At 40.2% G+C, this 6,354-nt stretch overlaps 1 non-coding gene across 1 annotated transcript; it reads right to left on the reverse strand.

Moving 5' to 3' along the window:
- Window positions 1-389: 389 nt before the first annotated feature.
- LOC120080623 lies at window positions 390-496 on the reverse strand. Its single transcript, XR_005482577.1, has one exon. It is a non-coding gene; the product is annotated as a small nucleolar RNA R71 (small nucleolar RNA).
- Between the last annotated feature and the right edge of the window lie 5,858 nt (window positions 497-6,354).

The raw sequence follows: 6,354 nt of genomic DNA on the forward strand, positions 1-6,354 counted from the left end.
TTCTACTGACAAATGATCGCAATAGACCCATCCGGAACTATGCGTCACCAAATTTGTATGATTTCTCCCCAGAAATCATGAGACTAGCATTGGATGGATCAAGGTTCGAGATGAAATCAGTAATGTTACAAATGATACAAACAGCAGGATAGTTCGGAGGACAACGTGGTGGAGATCCGCACGCCCAACTACGAAGCTTCATTGAAATTTACAACACTTTTGTGTTCCTTAATATTTCCCCAGAAGAGGTTCGACTCACGTTATTTCCATTTTCACCATGTGATAAAGCGAGAAAATGGGCATACTATCTCGAACTAAGAGAGATAACGTCATGGGAACAAGTTGTGGAGAAATTTATAAAGAAGTATTTCCCTCCCACAGAAAATTCCAGGAGAAGGAACTTGATCACCAATTTTGAACAAGAAGAAGATGAATCGCTCAGTGACACATGGGCGAGATTCAAGAGACTAGTACGCGACTGCCCACACAATGGATTATCGGATTGCCTTCAAATGGAGATTTTCTATCATGGACTCAACTCTGCATCGCAAACAGCTGCCAATGCGGCAGCAGGAGGTCTTCTGGAAAACAAAATATGATGAAGTAAAGAATATTCTTGATCGCATCTTAAAAAACCATGAAGATTGGCAAGAAAGCGATCAAAGAACAAAGTCCAGAGAAGGTAATTCGAGTAATGGTGTCATCACATCATTACAAAATCAGATGAATGCAATGGTAAACTTGTTGCAAGGCATCACATTAAACAATTCAGAAGCTCGAAATGGGCAAGTCAATGCGATAGAGCAAACAAGCACCAACTGTGTCTTATGTGAAGAATCACATTCTTTTGAGGAATGCCCACGAAATCCTCAATCAATTTACTTTGTCAAAAACAATCCTTTTTCACACACTTACAACCCGGGGTGGTGAAATCACCCGAATTTTTCTTAGAAGAACAACCAACAGCAAGGCAGTCAGCTTGTGACTCAAAGAGAGAGACCGCCAATGTTTTTCCATAGATCTAATGGACAACAGTAAGTTAGCAGTTCTCAACCACCATCCTCATTACCTCTGCAAAACATGTTGAGGCAATACATCGAAAAGAATGAAACAGTCCTTCAAAACCAAGCTACATCCATCTGCAATTTAGAAATTCAAATGGGACAAATTGTGGGAGAGCTAAAGAACAGACCCCAAGAGATATTGCCTAGCCCAACCGAGCTTCTACGCAATCTAGGGAATGTCGGGAAAGAACATTACCAAGTAGTCACCCTAAGGAGTAGAAAGGCAGCGATAGAAGGCAAAAAGGAGCCTCGCAAGACTGAGTCAAAAGAGCAACCTGCGATTGAATCGAAAAAGTCTCTATCACAGACTAAATCAAATGAGTCCGAGACTAAGGAACCAGAAGATGCGACAACCTCTAAGCTCCAGACCAGGAAACATTCGAAGTGCAGTTACCTTCATTTCCTCAAAGACTAAAAAAGAAACATAACGATGAAGGCCAGTATCAGCGTGATGCGTTATTTTATGTGATGAAATAATGGAATGAATTATGGTGATGGGAATGCGTTGTGCAAAAAGTTTTTTCAACAGAATCCAAGTATAAACCCTACTGAGTTTCCTGGCAAGTCCAGGGTCGAACTCAGGGACTAAGAAAAACGGTATGCGGTGATAATTTTTAAGAAGACTTTACGGTAACCAATAAATCAAATAGATGTTTTGGGTTGTTGACTGTGGTATAAAATAAATGTATGCAGCAGAGTTACAAAAAGAGTTGATAATACGGAAGATGCGATGAATATGCAGGGGAACGGGTTGAGAAGGGTTCAGCTAATACTTTCTAGGATTGCGTTCATGTTATGCGATCATGCAACACACATAAATCATCTCTCAATGCAAATGCTATGGCTTCTAGTCTAGAACGCATGTGATATATGCGATAAGTCTATAGGACCTACACATAAGCCTCTATTCTTATTTATGCACTGACAAATGACACACACATAAATAAGGCGACTGCATAATATCATAACCTATCTCTAGGATGCATGCGATGCATGTTGGCAAACAGAGCTTATCTCTAAGTTCTTATCTATCGCTTATGCAGATCTAATCTTGCTCTCTCAATCTAGATTCTAACCTAGCTCTCTCAAGTCTTAGTTTCTTTCTTTAGACACTCTTTCGAGTAGCTCTAAAGGGATGTTGGGCGCAGCATAAAACAAGATAATCGCATGCAATGAAGATCCTAGATCATGTTAGCTTGGTTCTTCTCAACCCATTCGACAAATTTAGCTACTCATGTGTGCTTTTAAGAGAGTGAACAAATGTAGATAAGCAAGTTCTATTTTATAGATATAGAGGGAAATACAAAATAACAATGCAAAATGAGAATAAAGAGCCCGGTAGCAATCTCTTGCTTCCCAAGGCTTTTACACTGTTCTTCTCTACTCGTTCAAAAGATAGTCTCGCTCTCGCGAGAGTCAGCCCTCTCTCTGCTTTTCCACGCCTCTGGGTTCTCTCTCGAGCTGACCAGCATGACCTTTCGACGTCTCTTCCTCTTTCTTGCTCCGCCTTCTAAGTGAAAAGGAAAACTATGAACAAGGCTATTCTATCTAAGGGAAAATTATCTAACTATCCGAACTTGGACGAACAGACGAACCCCTTCTCTAAAGGTTTCCTTTGGTATTTATAGAGCTTCGGGGTGAAAGGCGTCTTCTCTCTTATGATTGCACTGATGGGATGGCATTAATTTTCTATCTGATGCGTCGAATATTTGTCACTATAAAGTTGAGTGTACTTGCTATAGTAGTTCGTTAGCATCTTGTCAACTTAATTCGGACTCGACCGTCATCAGCTTTCTGTCCCATCGTGATTTACATAAGAATACAACACTATAATTCCACCAAAGATGCGTGACCCAGGAAGTTTTAGAATACCTTATTCAATAGGAGGAATCTATATTGGTCAAGCATTATGCGATCTTGGGGCAAGCATAAACTTAATGCCCCTTTCAATTTTCAAAAGATTGAATGTGGGACAGCTAACACCTACAATGGTGGCTCTTCAACTCGTCAATAGATCCTTCGTGCACCCTAAAGGAAAATTAAAGGATGTCTTGGTAACAATAGACAAATTCATTGTACCTGCAGATTTCATTATCTTAGATTATGAGGTAGATAAAGATGTTCCAATCATATTGGGACGACCATTCTTGTTTACTAGTCGTGCTTAAATAGATGTGCACAAGGGAGAAATCACAATGAGCGTCAACGGAAAAAAGCTTAGGTTCAATATTATCAAGGCAATGAAGTTCCTAGATGAAGAAGGCTTATCAGATTCGATGATGAACAAACTTACGTTGAAAATTGGGAGTCCGAAGAAGAGAATGAAGAAAGAGAGGATGTGACAGCATCCATTGAGACTTGCCATGCAATAACAGAAATGTTGAAGAATGATGAAATGTTGAATTTAGATGAAGAAAGAAAGGCACAAAAGCCCTCCTTAGAGCAACCATCTACACGAGAACTAAAAACTCTACCAACCCACTTGAAGTGCATATTTCTCGGCCAGAATGGAACCTTACCAGTCATCATATCCTCTACGTTACCTGAAGAAAAAGAAATCGCGCTAATCAGTGTTTTTTTAAAAAAATATTAGAGCGATCAGATGGATGCTCACAGACATCAGGGTAATAGTTTGACGTATTGTATGCATCGAATCCGGCTTGAAGAAAATAAGAAGCACTCAATAGAACCTCAACGCAGGCTGAACCCTGCAATGAAAGAGGTTGTCAAAAAAGAAATCATCAAATGGTTAGATACTGGCATTATCTACCCTATCGCAGATAGCACGTAGGTCAATCCCGTGCAATGTGTTCCCAAAAAGGGTAGGATGACAGTGGTTCCTAACGAAAACAATGAATTGATCCCCATGAGGACTGTCACGGGTTGGCGGATTTATATGGACTACAGGAAACTCAACGTGGCGACAAAGAAAGATCATTTCCCCTGCCTTTCATTGATCAAATGCTCGACAGATTAACGAGGAATGACTATTTTTGCTTCTTTGATGGGTATGTAGGTCATAACCAAATTATGATCACACCAGAGGATCAAGAAAAGACCACGTTCACATGTCCATATGGAACATTCGCCTTTCGTCGCATGCCTTTTGGATTATGCAATGCACCCAGTACGTTTCAAAGGTGTATGATGTCGATCTTCTCCGAGTACCTTGAAGACTCGATTGAAATCTTTATGGATGATTTCTCAGTTTATGGACAAACATATGAAATTTGTCTGCAAAACCTGGAGAGAATACTAAAAAGATGTGAGGAAACTAATCTAGTGTTGAATTGGGAAAAGTGCCATTTTATGGTCAAGGAAGGAATTGTGCTAGGCACAAGGTTTCAAGAAATGGGTTAGAGGTGGACAAAACAAAGATTGAAGCTATAGAAAAACTTCCACCTCCAGCGAATGTGAAAGCTTTGAGGAGTCTCCTAGGACACACGAGATTTTACAGAAGGTTTATGAAGGACTTTTCCAAAATTGCCTGACCTTTGAATGCATTGTTGGAAGCTGATAGACCCTTTGATTTCGATTCACACTGACTCACTGCATTCAAAACACTAAAAGACGCTTTAACTACAACGCCAATTCTGATCGCACCTGATTAGGCGAAGCCATTCAAATTGATGTGGGACGCCAGCGGATATGCGATTAGGGCAGTCTTGGCACAAAAGGTAAAGACAATGTTACACCCCATCGTGTATGCTAGAAGAACGCTAAACTCCACGCAGGCGAATTACACCACCACCAAGAAGGAACTTTTAGCGATGATTTTTGCGATTGAAAAATTCATACCTTATTTGTTGGGGTCAAAAGTGATAGTCCACACGTACCACTCTGCGATAAGATAATTGATGACAAAAAAGGATGCAAAGCCTAGAATAATCCGATGGGTTCTCTTACTCCAAGAATTTGATATGGAAATAATCGACCGAAAGGGAACAGAGAACAAGGTCGTTGACCATTTATCGCGATTAGATAATCCAGAAGTGGATCGCATCCAATCAGTGGTGAATGCTTCATTTCTTGATGAGCAGTTGTTAAGATTGAAAAACTACCTCGGTATGCGAATATTGTCAACTTCTTGGTCTGCAAACAATTTCCTGAAAACTGCACATCCCATCAAAAGAAAAGGCTCATACATGAATGCAAATTTTACTACCGGGACGATCCAAATCTCTACAAAAGGGGACCAGACTATATTTTGAGACTCTGTGTTCCAGAAACTTCTTTCCATCACCTATTGTTTCAATGTCATGAAACACCCTATGGAGGACAAAGTTTTGCAATGTAGGTATTACTGGCCCACTCTGTTTAAAGATGCACGAGAATATTCCATGAAATGCGATAAGTGCCAACGCACTGGAAGCATTTCAAAAAAAATGTGATGCCAATGAACATCATTTTGGAGGTGGATCTATTCGACGTTTGGGGAATAGATTTCATGGGACCATTTTCATCGTCAAATGGTCATAAATACATTCTATTGGCTATCTGCTATGTTTCCAAATGGCTTGAAGTTGTTTCATGCATTGCAAATGATACTGTAATAGTCTCTAAGTTCTTACAGAAAAACATCTTTACTCGTTTTGGCACCCCACGTGCCATAATAAGTGACGAAGGGACCCACTTTGTGAATCGCATTGTTAGTAAACTGTTGATCAAATATAATGTCCACCATAAGATCGCGACCGCGTATCACCCTAAAAAAAACAGACAATCAAAGGTTTCTAACAGAGAAATAAAAACAATCTTAGAGAATGTGGTAAACCCATTGCGGAAGGATTGGGCCATGAAACTAGATGATGCCTTGTGGGCATATAAGACTGCTTATAAGACACCCATAGGCATGTCACCATATGCGTTGGTGTTTGGAAAGGCTTGTCATCTACCGTTGGAACTGGAATATAAGGCAATGTGAGCAGTTAAGAAACTTAACTTTGATCTTAAGGCTGCAGGAGAAGAGAGAAAACTTCAACTACTAGAGCTGGACAAGTGGAGATTACAAGCGTATGAAAATTCCAAAATTTACAAAGAATGCACCAAGCGATGACATGATAAGCGTATTTGCGAGAAAAACCTGAAGGCAGGTCAAAGGGTATTGTTGTTCAACTCTAGGCTGCGTCTCTTTCCTGGAAAATTGAAGTCCGTTGGTCTAGGCCTTTCATAATCAAGGAAGTATTCTCGCATGGAGTGGTAGAAGTGACCAACGAAGATGGGACCAATGCATTTAAAGTGAATGGGAAAAGAGTAAAGTTGTACCATGGAGGGGATTTCCAATGCGAGA

This window comes from Benincasa hispida, chromosome 6 (assembly GCF_009727055.1).
Source record: "Benincasa hispida cultivar B227 chromosome 6, ASM972705v1, whole genome shotgun sequence".
Classification (NCBI taxonomy): Eukaryota; Viridiplantae; Streptophyta; class Magnoliopsida; order Cucurbitales; family Cucurbitaceae; genus Benincasa; species Benincasa hispida.